At 42.6% G+C, this 15,101-nt stretch overlaps 1 long non-coding RNA gene across 1 annotated transcript; it reads right to left on the reverse strand.

Moving 5' to 3' along the window:
- Positions 1-14: 14 nt before the first annotated feature.
- On the reverse strand, positions 15-15,100 carry LOC144672679 (uncharacterized). Its single transcript, XR_013574132.1, has 3 exons — positions 14,978-15,100; positions 2,513-2,616; positions 15-510 (listed from the first exon to the last, which is right to left on the reverse strand). It is a non-coding gene; the product is annotated as an uncharacterized LOC144672679 (long non-coding RNA).
- Between the last annotated feature and the right edge of the window lies 1 nt (position 15,101).

The raw sequence follows: 15,101 nt of genomic DNA on the forward strand, positions 1-15,101 counted from the left end.
GCTCGCTGTAGCATGTGATGTCATTACACAGGGTGCAGCATCTTGGAACATAGGGAAGTAGACTGGTATCCATTTTTCTGGCATGTCAGATGGACACAGCTGATGTATAAATGGTGTAAAAAGAAAGCAATCATTTGCATTTATCTGGGGCCTTAGCATGCACTCAACACGTCCCAAAGCACTTCAAATCCAATGAGGGTTGCCAACCCTCTCAGAAGGTCCGGGAGTCTACTGAAATCGGCATCAATCTCCCTGCGGCCAAAGAACGCATTCTGGAAGATTGGAACGCCGTTTTCTCAGTACAAATGTTGGGTATTTCCAACATTCTCTGTTCTTGGCAAGCGTGTCACATGGACACACCCTCCAACTCAATTCGCAGTACACTGCATATACTGCACTTGTGCACAGAAACACATCGTTCCCTTCCAAGTAGGTCCCAACTGGAAATTCATGCTTTCTTCATTGAGTCTGTTATAGGTGTGTATGTGCCTGTGTACTGGGGAGTTCTGTCTATATCACAAAACAAACAGGCTTTAGTTGTGACTATTTTAGATTTACTCTGTGAACAATAAAATCTTTGCTGCCATGATTTACTTTCCACTTTTAACATTTTCATGGAGCTTTTCAAGAGTTGGCCCCGCCCCCCCAAAACCGTTCACACCACACCGCCAGGTTTCCATGATGTCACTTCTGCTGACATCTCCCGGAATATATCCAGCACATTTGGCAACCCTAGATCCAATTAAGTACTTTTGAAGTACAGTTGCTGTTGTTATGTTGGTAAACACAGCAGCCAATCTGTGCACAGCAAGATTTCACAAAAAGCAAATGAGTTAAATGACTAGTTAATCTGCTTTTACGTAGGAGGCAATGCTGGCCAGACATTCAAAGAATTTGCTGCTCTTCTTCCAATAGTTGCACAGGACACTTCACACCACCAAGACCTAGAGCTGAGGTCTTAGTTTTGTGCCTCATCCAAAGGCTGGTACTACCAATTATGTTCAATGTTTTTTTAGAAACTGTTTTGCATCAATGCACTATTTCAAAGGCTGATGTATCAATTCAAAATAAGAACATAAGAAAATTAGCTCCATTCTACACAGATCTCAACTCATCTAAATCTTCACTTATATCCTTTTCTGCACCAACTTCTACTAACCACTGCCCTCGCCAATCTCTGCTAGCTCCCTGTCTGTCAATGGATTGAATTCAAAATCCCTGCGCTTATTTACAAATCACTCCACAACATTCCCCAACCCCACCTCTGCAGCTTCCTTCATTCCTACATTCGACACTGCACCCTTCCTTTTCCAACTCGGGACTCCTGTGCATCGCTGCCATTGGCAGCAGAGCCTTTAACTATCTCAGCCATGCTCTTTAGAACTTCCTTCATGTATCTCTCTGCTTCACTGCCTCTCTCCCCACCTTCAAAAGCCTCTTCAAAACTGGTTGCTTCAATTATGGTTTCAGTCATTCCAAACCCCCCACTTCCCCACTGCCCCCACGCCACCCCGACTACCAAGCTTGCTAGTGCTTGCTAGCTGATTCTTCTCTGTGATGTGTCTTAAGGTGTTGACTACACAAAAGGTGCTGTTTCATTCATTGTCATCATCATCATAATAGTCTTTCCTCAGTTTCCTTTTTTCCAGGGAAAATTAGCTTTGTTACTTGAGCCTTACTTCATAAGTTAGGCCTCTATGGTCTAGGTCTTGTTCGGTTTCTTCTTTTAAACATTTTCCTTTCTTTCATCATCCTGTACAACAACTTTAAACACATAGCCAAATGCAAAATACTATGAATGCATTCCAGCATCCACAGCTTTAAACGCATTCTGTTTTCTCAAGCTATTCTATTTCAAGTGTTGTTTCCCAATTTTTTTCCCTTGAGACTCTTCACATGGTGCCATAATCCAATTTTCATGTCCCACCACATGTTTGCTTTTAGGTTTGAGAACAACTTCCTGGTTACTAACTAGCTCTGGTAGATTGCTAAATGTCAAATTCCACATAGCCTCTTCTCTAGTAGCCTGCCTCACATATTGTGAGGAAACCATCCTTCATTGCCTCTGCGAATTTTGTTGTACTTTTCACCCTTCCCTTCCTGCTATCCTTGATCCATCTAATTCAGCCTCTATGTTACTGAAATCCCCATGATGTTTCGCAGCCCTCCTCCTTGCCTTAACATCTCTGTTTGCCTGCTTGTATTGTGATCTACAGCAGTGGTCGCTTGAAGCTCCTACCAAACAGTTCTAACTATATCACATATGAAAATGACAGGAAAGAATCAGCTGATCCATCTAGCATGTCCCATAGAGACATAATTTTTAAGGCGTCCCCCACTCACTAGATCTATGTAATTATGAGGGATGCAAAAAGAATCAGATAAAAACCCAAAGCCAGTTAGAGGGAAAACCTGGAAAAATTCTCTCCAACAACTCCCTCCCTATCCCCAAGGCAAACCAGACTGTTACTGGAGACCACAGTGACTGTGCCCTATGTTGCTTGGTACCTACCTCTTGTATGACATGATTTCCACCCCAGTTCTCTTTTGAAGATATATAGCAAGTTCAGAATTTGCCACATGAACCAGCAACTTGTTCCATAGATCTACTATTCTCTGGGGAAAGAAGAAACATTTAATATTATTGGTTCAACCCTACCATTTCTGCTGTAATAACCACTTTTTCTATAGCTGCTGCTACATTCGTTTTCTATAATTCAACCCCTCCACTTCTTTCTGTACATCTATCATTGTGTAACATTTTATACTATCAACACTTAGTTCTTGGCTATCCTCCACTGACTGCCATGTTTCCGGTGTTCTCATGATGTTTCTTGCATTTGTATAAAAACTTAAATCTATCTTTCAGAATATTCATTTTCATAGTTGATCGTTCTGCTATTGATGTCATTAATTTCCTGTGCTATGTTAACTTTTTAAAAAAGAAATTCGAACTTTCAGTGACAGACTGAAAGGATCACGTGACAAGATTTCAAGTTTTAAGACTTACTGTAATGAACAAACAAAAAGCAACATTGACTAAACACCATTTCAGTAGGTAGCTTATACTCTAAACTACAAAAAGGTTTCCCATTAACAATTAAAACAACTGAAAATCCCTCCTCCACTGTTATACTTTACTCTGTTCCTTAAGTAGACACTCTAATCTCCAAGAACCAGTCCAAAATGATTCTTAACTCCATAAGACTTGCTTCCTTTCTTTTCACTTTTCAACCGGCAAATCCCAGAACTGACTTTCACAGTGAGAGACAAATTGGAGATCCCTCCCTCTAGCTAAAGCTAGGTGAATCTTCCAGCTTCATTGAAACCCTCACAAAGTTGGTCTCTTCAATCCGAATGCAAGCTTCTAGCCACATCCAGTGAGGTGAACAATAGGGACTTGCTGCCTTTATCTCTCTGCTCTCTCTCTTTCTTGGATTCTTGCAGACATAAATCTGTCTGTGAGGTTCAGTGATATTTTTGTGAAAACCTGCAACTTGATCCTACAATGGCTTTCTATGGACTCTTCCCCTCTCAAAGCCCATCTCCATGGCAACGTGAATCACATGGGCCTTGCATCCAGGTAGAAATGCTAATTAGCTATCTTTTAGACCCCAAACACCATGCTATCTTAGAATTAAATAGACAGTCTAAAGTATAACTGTTTGCAAAATCTAACATTCCTCACATCTCCCTGGGACTTGGAGACAAACAGTCTATCCATTGTCAGCATAGCTGCTCTGCTCAGTGTTTACAGGTGTGAATATCTTGCACCTTCTTCCTCATAAAACAACCTGGGCCCCTCTATAACTTTTAACAACCGAGCCACCTAAGCCTGTTGTCAGCAGAATTCAGAGCAGGTCACATGACCCCCTTCATTCCTCCATCTTACCCTTCATTAAAGACCCAGTCCCAAAACATGACAATCTTCCAAAACCTCACATTTGTAACACCAGGCCATCCATTGTTAGTGAAGCTTGTCCTACTTTCAGCTATCAGTTCCTAAGCTACATAGGGCACACGCTTTTCCAATCATGGGTGAATTTCTATTTTCATGTGTTGCATCTCCTGCACTTGTAAGATGATGGTAGCTGTCAGAAAATGGCAGTCGGTTACCAGGTACAGTAGCACAGTGGTTGTGTTACTGGACAAGTAATCCAAAGGTCTGGACTAATGAGCCAGAGATGCAAGCTTGAATTGTCACCGAGCCATGGAGACTCCGTGGCATATCTAAAATGGTGGATGGGACCAGAAACCGGAAGTCCTGCCCTCGTATCTGGCAGAAACCTTTTTCTCCTGGGCAGAGGGGAGAAACAGAGTGGCGGGTGTGACTCCCACATGTGGGGAACCCAAACCCAACAGGGCCATTTAAACTCAGTGCTGAGTTCAAACAGACCCCATTTTTGCTGCAGTAAGGGTCTTATCCTGCAATATGGGAGTTACAAATCTTTAGAGTTAAATGCTCCTGGAGGGCAGATATGTCTGTAAAACTATCAAGTTATTTAAATGGCCAGCCCTGCTGTATATGAGAGAGTTGAAAAATATCTGTTCCAGCAGTTTCAATAGCTGTTTGTTGACATAACTCTAAGTGCTATCATAATAGCATTATTAATACCTGGCTGATTTTCACAACCTATTATTATCACAGTGGAGGAGGGGTTGTAAATTCACAGTTTGACTGACAGCTCAAAGATTAAAGGATTAGCTGTCTTTCATGAGGGGTTATGAATACAAGTCTGTTTGTTTTGATACAGGCTTAAGTACTTGAGGGTATTTAAACATTTTGAATGGGCTTTCATGAATGGGAGTGTTTTTTATATAGTAAACTCTGTAATAGATATTTAGAACTTAATTTTATTTCATCTCAGCATGGCTCCTGAGGTCTGCCCATGGTGGGTGAATTGGCATGGAGGGTGTAAAGGCAAAGGGTGATGGGTGGGGGGTCATGAGTTGGCAGTAAGTTGGCATAGGGGCTATAAGGGGTCATGGGGTGGGTGGGGTACATGGGTTGGCATGGAGGATATGAAGGGCCATTGGAGGTGGGTGGGGCATGGATTGGCATGTATGATCATGGGGAATGAGTAGGGGGGCATGAGGGCCTAATGTTTAAGAAAACAACTGTGACTAGGTCCCAGAGAACTGAGGCAGACCTTTTAAACAGCCCGCCTCGGCAGCCATTGTGGCCAACTCCGATCTTGTCCAGGGTCGGAGGGCCTGACTCCATCCTGCACCTGCCCCTTAGAATGAAGATTCCGTCATTCGGGGTCCTTTTTCCAGAGTGAACCAGAAAATTTTCCGACTCCCACTACCTGACTTAGGAGCAAAAATCTAGGCCATGAATTCAAATCTCACCACAGCAGCTGCGGGAATTTGGGATAGACAGATTTTGGTCTCTCAGAGAATCAAGGGATATAGGGAACAAGTGGGAAGCGGAGTTGAAACCCAAGCCTGATTGTACTGAATGGCGGAGCAAGCTCAACTCCTACTCCTATCTCTTGTGCTCTTAGTCAGCCAAAATGGATATGAAACTGTGTTATACATGCACTTGACTCAGTCATTTGGATCCTGTTCCATTTGTAAGTTGCAAAGTGCATGTCTGGGAAGGAACATAAACTGCGGTTTTATTTTCCTTGCCAATAGTCCCACTTCTCTTAAGGGTGTTGCCTGTTTGCTGAGGTGCAGTTCTACAAGGATAAAAACAGAAAATTCCAAAATAAAAGGTCAGTCAGCATTTACGAAGACAGTAAAAAAAAGGTTATGACGTTAAAGGTCTGCATCTTTCATCAAAATGATTATTGTCGGGGTAAAGGTTGGGGCTTTTTTGTTATGCAGAATGTAAATAAGTTGTGCAATAAGTTAACGAGGAAGTCAATCTAAACAACTGGCATAAATGGGCTCAAGCAGTAGTTCTGCCACCAAAAATAGATAAAGTCGTGGGTGTAAGTTTAAACTAGTAAGCTCAAGGGAGAAATTTATCTGACAGCACATGGGGGGAGACATGAAGAAAGGAAAAAAAGAAAGAACTTGTGTTTACATAATGCTCTTTTAATAAGTATGGTGAAGGGCAGTCCGCCTGGGTTCAGTTAAGAAATAATAAGGAATCTCATTACCATGTTGGGAGTGCATTATAATGGGAAAGAAATCAAGCTAATTTAGGGAGATTTACAGAAATAAGATTAATAATAAGAGGTTACTAAATATATAATTTCTGAAGATAGAATGGGATAACACAAAAAACTTTTTAAATATTATTTGTTCATGGGATGCAGGTGTTGCTGGCTAGACCAGCATTTATCGCTCATTCCTAATTGCCCCTTAAAAGGTGATGGTGAGCTGCCTTCTTGAACCACTGCACTCCATGTGTTGTTGGTACACTCTCAGTGCTGTTAGGAAAGGAGTTCCAGGATTTTGACCCAGCGATAGTGAAGGAACGATGATATAGTTCTAAGTCAGGATGGTGTGGCTTGGAGGGGAACTTAAACATGGTTGTGTTCCCATGCATCCCTTGGCGAGGGGAGTGGCTAGTTTTGGAGCACAAGTCTTTAATACTATTGCCGAAATGTTGTCAGGGCCCATAGCCTTTGCAGCATCCAGTGCCTTCAGCCGTTTCTTAATATCACATGGAGTGAATCAAATTGGCTGAAGACCTCAGATGGGGGCAGAGATGGATCACCTACTCGGAACTTCTGGCTGAAGATTGTGGCAAATGCTTCAGCCTTGTCTTTTGCACTGATGTGCTGGGCTCCCCCATCATTGAGGATGGAGATATTTGTGGAGCCTCCTCCTCCTCCAGTTAGTTGTTTAATTGTCCACCACCATTCACGACTGCTTGTGGCAAAATGGCAGAGATTAGATCTGATCTGTTGGTTGTGGGGCCACTTAGCTCTGTTTATCGCCTGCTTTCACTGTTTGGCATGCAAGTAGTCTGGTGTTGTAGCTTCACCAGGGTGACACCTCATTTTTAGGTATTACTGGTACTGTTCCTGGCATGCCCTCCTGCACTCTTCATTGAACCAAGGTTGATCCCCTGGCTTGATGGTGATGGTAGAGTGAAGGATATGTCGGGCTAGGAGGTTACAGATTGTGGTCGAATATAATTCTGCTGCTGCTGCTGGTCCACAGTGCCTCATGGATGCCCAGTTTTGAGTTGCTAGATCTGTTCGAAATCTATCCCATGTAGCACGATAGTAATGCCACGATAGTAATGGAGGGTATTCTCAATGTGAAGGCGGGACTTCATCGCCACAAGGACTGTGCAGTGGTCACTCCTACCAATACTTTCTTGGACAGATGCACCTGCGGCAGGTAGATTGGCAAGGACGAGTTCAAGTACGTTCTTCCCTCTTGTTGGTTCCTTCACCACCTGCCGGAGACCCAGTCTAGCAGCTATGTCCTTTAGGACTCAGCCAGTAGTGGTGCTGCCAAGCCACTATTGGTGATGGACATTGAAGTCCCCCACCCAGAGTACATTCTGCGCACTTGCCACCCTCAGTGCTTCCTCCAAGTGGTATTCAACATGGTGGAGTACTCATTCATCAGAGGAGGGCAGGTGGCGGGGAGGAGGTGGGGGGGGGGGGGGGGGGGGGGGTGTTGCGGTAGGTGGTAATCAGCAAGAAGTTTCCTGAGCCATGTTTGATCTGATGCCATGAGACTTCATGGTGTCTAGAATCAATGTTGAGGACTCCCAGGGAAACTCCCTCCCAACTGTATGCCACTGACAGAACATACCCAGGGATGGTGATGGTGGTGTCTGGGACATTGTAAGGTATGATTCGGTAAGTATGACTATTTCAGGCTGATGCTCGACTAGTCTGTGGGACAGCTCTCCCAATTTTGACACAAGCCCCCAGAAGTTAGTAAGAAGGACTTTGCAGGGTCGACAGGGCTGGGTTTGCCGTTGTCATTTCCAGTGCCTAGGTTGATGCCGGGTGATCCGTCCAGTTTCAATCCTTTTACGCTTAATAGCAGTTTGACACAACTGAGTGGCTTGCTAGGTCATTTCAGTGGGCAGTCAAGAGTCAACCACATTCTTGTGGGTCTGGAATTACATGTAGGCCAGACCAGGTAAGGATGGAAGAATTCCTACCCTAAAGGGAATTAGTGAACCAGATGGGATTTTATGACAATCAACGATGGTTTCATGGTTACCATTACTGAGTCTAGCCTTTTTTTAAAATTCCAGATTTATTAATTGAATTTAAATTCCACCAGCTGCCATGGTGGGATTTGAACCTGTGTCCCAGGAGTATTAACCTGGGCCCCTGGGTTACTAGTCCAGCGACATTACCACTACACCGCCACCTACTCCATTCTCAGAATGCATCCAAGGATTTCTGCTTAATTATAATGTTACACATCCAATCTGAAGGACAAGTAAGGCAAACGAGCACTTAGGTAATAAGTGATCATAACCCAATTAGGTTCACATTGAAAACAGAGGCTTGGAAAAAAGGGGCAGGTAAAACAGTGGACTACAGTGGGAGATATTTAAACATGAGATGCATAAGGTACAAGTTAAATATATTCTGATTAGAAATAAAGGGACTGCATCAAAAAATATGATTCTATAGATGAAGGGAGATTACGTTTAAGACGGGGCCTTTGATAAACATGAGAATAATACAGAACAAAACTGTGAAGAGTATAATAAGTATAGAAGGAAAAGGGGAAATTGGGAAAGCTAACAAGAAATGTAAAAAAAAAGACTAACAGTCAACATAAAAGAAAATTGCAATGAAAACATGGGCCTGAATTTTTCAGGCGGCGGGCGGACTTGGCGGGAGCAGTCATGGAGCCGATCACCACCCACGATTGGCTCCATGCCGCCATTTTATGCGGGCAGGCCAATTAAGGCCCACCCAGCGTAAGACGCGAGCAGTAGTGCTCAGCGCTACCTGTGCGGGTAGGAGATGGAAAGAGAGTGGGGGTCTCAGGGAGATTGAATCGTTATTGTAAATAATGAATAAAAGGTTTAAAAATGTATTTAAACATGTCCCCTCATGTGGATGAGGTTTCCTAAAAAACGTGAAGGCCGCTTGGCCTTTTCGCCTGCCCGCCAACCTTAAGGTTGGACAGGCAGTGTAAACAATTACCTTAATCAGTTCCTTAATGGCCTTAATAGGCTGTTTACATATCGGTGGGCACGCAGCTGACTCCGGCGCGCACCCGCCGAATGAAACATCGTGAGACAGCGCGATGACGTTGGGACGCACACCCGACGTCATCGCACATCATTTTACACATCGGCGTGTCGGGCCCGCCCCCGCACACCGACTGAAAAATCCTGCCCATAAGGAATGAAAGGAAAATCAAAGAAGGGTTAGAACTACTTTGAGGGCAAGAAGACCACCTTGCATTTGTAAATGAGAGTGTGGTGAAGATATTTAGTAAACAATTTGTGACAATTTTTACAGAGAAAGGTGAAAATAGGCTTGTAGGAGCACTTGATGAGGATGTGAAAGAGTCACTAATTGAAATAAATATTCAAAAGGAAATTATATTGAAAAAGTCAATAGGATTAAAAATAGAAAATTCAATGGGCAGAATTTTATGGCCCCATTCCGGCGGGGACAGGACCGTAAAATGCGGCGAGACATTATAAACCCCATTGACTTCAGCGGGAATGTAAAATCCCGCTGCCGTAAAATTCTGCCCAAAGGATCCAGACGATGAATGCTGGGGGAGGTTGGGAGGAGATAGCAGAAGTACCAACCATAAGTTTGCAAATACAAAAATAGTTCTGATGAAGAGTCATACAGACTCGAAATGTTAACTATATTCCTCTCCGCAGATACTGTCAGACCTGCTGAGTTTTTCCAGCTATTTTTGTTTTTGTTTCAGATTTCCAGCATCCGCAGTATTTTGCTTTTATATAAGTTTGCAAATGTCTTGGGAAATGGGAATTGCGCCAAAGGACTGGAGTGGTGTGAATATTACACCCCTGTTCAAGAAAGGAGAAAAGGAATTCAGGAAATTAAAAACCCAGTTAGTCTTACTTCTATTGTGGGTAAACTTCTAGAAATCATTGTACAAGATGAAATTAGTGAACACTTAGAGAAGGCCAGTCATCATGGATTTCTAAAGGACAGGTCAGGCTTGACTAATTTAACAACATTTTTTGAGAAACTAAAGATAATGGGAATGTGGTGGATGTTGAATATTTGGATTTTCAAAAGGTCAGATTCTAAATAAGAGACTTATTAAAAGATTGAGGCACTTGGTATTAAAAGGGAATGAAGTAACAATGATAGGATGGCTGGAGGCAAGAAAACAGAGTAGGGATTAACAGATGTTTTTTGGGTTGGTAGATGTGAGTATCAGAGTATTCCAGGCATATATGATGGGGCCTCTTTTGTTTACATTTACTTGAATGATTTAGACATAGACAAAAGAGGAAGGATATGGAAGTTTGCTGATAATATTTGGGGGGCATGGTAAACTGTGAAGGACAATGTAGGAAGACAAGACAGGTTAACAGTGTGTGCAGATGCTTGAAAGATGGAGATCAATGTAAAGAAGTGTGAAATAGTACATTCTGGGGGAATGAACAGTGAAAGGAAATATATTCTAAATGATAAAAAGTCTTTATGGTGTAGAGAAATAATGAGATATAGAGATGCAGATACAAAGATCACTAAAGGTAAAAAAGGCTATAAAAAGGGAAAATGGAATTCTGGGTTTTATATCGAATGATGCTGAATATAAAAGCAAGGAAGTGATGTATGAGACATTGATCAGGCCAGAGTGGAAGTTCTGCAGAAAATGCTGGAAAAACTCGGCAGGTCTGGCAAATCTGTGGAGAGAGAAACACAGTTAATGTTTCGAGTCCGCATTTTCTGTTTTTATTTCAGATTTCTAGCATCCACGGTATTTTGCTTTTATATTATTGAAGTTCTGCATGTATTTTAAGAGCACAGCTTTATAGGAAGGTTTTTAAAGCTATGGAAAAAGGGTACAGAGAAGATTCACTAGAATATCAACAACTTATATCGATGTAGCATCTTTAATGTAATAAAATATCCAATATAGGAGGGTTATAGAACAAATATGACACTGATAAAGGAGATATTATGTCTGATGACCAAAGGCTTGGTCAGGTGGGTTTTAACGAGTGTCTTAAAGGAGGAAAGCAAAGCAGAGAGAGGCAGAAGGGTGTAGGAAGGGTATTCGAGAGCTTTTGGGGCCCAGACAACTGAAGGCGCAGCCATCAATGGTGGAGCGATTAAAATCAGAAATGCACAAGAGGCCAGAATTAGAGGAGTGCAGATATCTGGGGCTGGAGGAGATTATAGAGGTAGGGAGGAGCAATGCCATGGAGGGATTTGAAAACAAGGATGAGAATTTTAAAATCAAGATGTTGCTTGACCAGGAGCCAATGTAGGTCAATGTAATCAGAAAGTTTTACTTCTGAAGCAAGGCTTATAAAGTTAGAGCTTTTTGCACTGGAACCAAAAAGGTTAAGGGAGATCTAATAGGTATTCAAAATTATGAAACGCATTGTGGGGATAATGATTATTTTCACTGGTTGGTGAATCAGTAACAATGGGGTATGGACTCAGAATTATCACTAGAACCAAGGAGAAAAATTAGAATCTCCTTCCACACAGGCCTTCTTGAACATGAAATGCTTTACCACAAAGTGGCTATTGAGGCACAGACTAGGTCATCATTTTAAGAAGGAATTGGACAAGTATTTGAAAAGGAAGATTGTATGAAGGTTATAGAGATAGGACAGAGAAATAGGATTTGAAGAGAGAACTCCAAATGAAAAATCAGCATCAACACATGTATGATGGATGAAATGACCTCCTGCTGTGTTGTAATTACTATGATGCATTTCTGTTGAAAGCAGGCAGATACATCAGGAACGCAGTGAAATAGTCCAGTCTAGGAACAGAAGTAAGTCATTCAATTAGATCATGCCTGATCTGTAACTCAACCTCACTAACCCGGCCTTTGACCAATATCCCTTGGCACCCTTAATCAACAAAAAGATATCGATCTCAGTCTTGAAAGGTCAATTCACCTAGCATTCACAGGGGAGAAAGGTCCAGATTTCTATTTACATAAAGAAGTGCTTCCTGATTTAATTCCTGTGTGGCCTGGCTTTAATTTTAAGATTATGCCCTGTTGATGTGGATTTCCCTACCAAAGGAAATAGATTCTCTTTATCCACCCCACTGAATACTTTTATTAATTTAAACACCTCAATTACAATCACACCTCAATCTTCTATGCTCAAGAGAAAACAAACCAAGGTTATGCAATCTGTTTTCATAATTTAAACCTTGATATCATTCTGGTGAATCTGTGCTGCACCCCCTCCAAGACCAATGTATTCTCCCTGAGGTGAAGTGCTCAGAACTGATGCAGTACTCCAGATGGGCTCTAACTATGTACAGACTCTTGTATGACTAAAGCATAACTTCCTTCCCCTTTTGAGGTGACAAAAGCATGGCTGAGGGTTTCAGCAGCAGTTGGACTCAGGGACAGTGAGAGGCAATATTACAGAGATAAAAGTAGGCTGTCTTAGTGACGGAGAAGATATTGGATTGAAAGCTCAGCTCAGGGTTAAATAGGATGCTGAAGTTGTGCATAATCTAGTTCAGCTTCACAGTGGACAGGTAGAGGGATGGATTTGATGGCTAGGGAACAGAGATTGGTGGGGTGAACAGGGGAGTGGTCTAAGCCATTGGCTTTAGTCTTCCTGTCATGGGGCTAAGACTGCACATCATATTTTCATGAAATATATATCTCAACTTGGCTACTTCCTAAAGTTTTAAAAGCTGGACAAATACTTTAAAAAGACTGAAATAATGTCTGCCTGTAACCCTGAGCAAAAGGAACTTTCTGGCAAAGTCCAAAAAGCTGACACCCCGTTATCTCTGAAGAGGCGCTATTGACTACTGTAGCTGCAGAGATCAAAATTCAAAGGGAATTATACAAAGGCCATCTACATTTCCTAAGCCAGGCATAGCCAATGGAGACTACCAGTCTGCTAGGACAAAGGACCTTGCAACCTCCTTTGAAATTCTTAATGGCTGAAACATTAACAATCTCAAGAATCCAGACAATGGAATATACATCCTTTATTAAAGCCAAAGTGGAGAGGTATGAGTCACATGCCCACCCCCCCGCCCCCCCCCCCCCCCCCCCCTCCAAGCTGGGAGACCCAGTTACACCGACTTGCTGAACTGCCATTCGGTCAGCTATTTTCCATCCAGTAAGCAGCAGCTCAGAAAAATGGCTCTGTCCAGGTTTGAATGCCTGCCTCCCATCTACACTGTTTCTACTGGAACTTCTGTACCAGCGCCTACAAGACTAATTCATCTCTACATGCCTTTCTCATCGTGGAAGTCATCGCTACTGGAAAAGTGAATTATCCAGCATCAGTCTTCACCTGCCAACCTCTTTGAAAGAATACACTATTCGACTTTGATCCTAGACTCACATGAAACAATAATGATTTATTCTGTGGTCTTTGCCCTGCAAATCTTTTTTCTCTATCCCTCTTTTATTGTATGAATGCACCGGGGGTTATGTAGTGACACCGCCCTCCTGCATTTTGAGCGTGTGCGAATAAACTAACCCTCTGAGTTTACCCCATTAATAAAAATTGGATCACACCAAAACTGAGGGGTTGGGAAATACTCCACTGCTTATAAAGGGGGAAAATCAAAATCAAAACACCTTTCTGTTAATTGACAGGTGGTGAGAAATCAGGGCTATTTAAATTAAACCCCCTCCTGTCTGTAAACTTCCTATTATCTAACAGGAAGAAATTTGGACTCATCCAAAACTGGATGTCTGACAGTGGAAGGGTTGAGGTGGTGGTGAGGTAGAGCTGACTGTCATCAGCACATATATGGAACCTGACATGATTTCTTTGGTGATTCCTGAGGAGCAGCATGTAGACAAGGAGGGGGATACATTCTTGGGGAACTCCAGAGGTAACGCTACAGGGGTTGGAAGAGGTGTCAGCTGTGGCTCAGTTCATAGCACCCTCGCCTTTGAATCAGAAGGTTGTGGGTTCATGTCCCACTCCTGGAAAACTAAGAACTGTGATTGTACTCGAAAGAGTTACAATCTGTGACTGTTGATAACTCGAAAGAGTTACAGGGGTTGGAAAAGGAGATTCTCAGGTTACCACTGCACTCACAAGAGAAGAACCACGTGAGGGTAGGCCACTCTGTTGGACAGAGGAGAGGCGTTGAAAGAGTATAGTGATGTCAAAGGTGGTGAACTATTATAAGACAGGGGCAGTAACTTGATTAAAGAGGTTCAAACATGTTTCATATCGGTACAAATCGGTTTTGATTTCATACCTATGCTAAACTTGAACGTAAATTAGACGTCAATATCCAATGACTTCAAAGGAAAAATGAGCCAACGGTTACTGCTTCAGATTGTGTGTACACACACTACGACTGCAATAAAGCTAGTTATAGCGTGAATACCTAAAATAACATTGTGGTACCAATGCATTTTTAAAACGACTTTTCATCTTGGGAGGGGGGCGCAAATTGTCCCGGCAGCGTCGTTTCAATAACCGGAGAAAATAACGATTATTGGTGGCTGACAACGGGAATGGGCACCTTGGAAAATGTGGCCCGCTCTGGGCCAAACCACAGCAGGTGGCGCTGCTCTTCGCCAGAACTGGCTGCAAATTCCTCAGCACAACATAGCGATCTTTAATAACGTGTATATACCGAACAGGCGCGCTTTTGAAAAAGTGCTTCCCTCAAACGAAACGGAAAAGAAAACTCAGCTCCCAATATAAATCGGATCCACACTATCGACTGTTCCAGAACCATTACTAGAATTGACCATTCTGGAACTTTCCAGATCCCTAGGGCAACTCGTAAAGAGTTATTTGTTTCCGAGCTGCATTGAAGACTCTATTTTACTCAGTCGTGTTTCACAGACGTTAATACAGACGAAAGAAAACTTGTCAAGGGAATAATTCAAGGTTAGTTACATTCGACTAACTTCGACTCCACTAAGCTCTTTCTCGACATTTTCACTTCGCTCGTTTCTTCTCAGTCGCCGAATGGCTTTCGGAATCGCTCGGGTTTTTCCCTCAGCGAGTTCGGCCGGAAGTG

This window comes from Cetorhinus maximus, chromosome X (assembly GCF_964194155.1).
Source record: "Cetorhinus maximus chromosome X, sCetMax3.hap1.1, whole genome shotgun sequence".
In the NCBI taxonomy this organism is placed as follows: domain Eukaryota; kingdom Metazoa; phylum Chordata; class Chondrichthyes; order Lamniformes; family Cetorhinidae; genus Cetorhinus; species Cetorhinus maximus.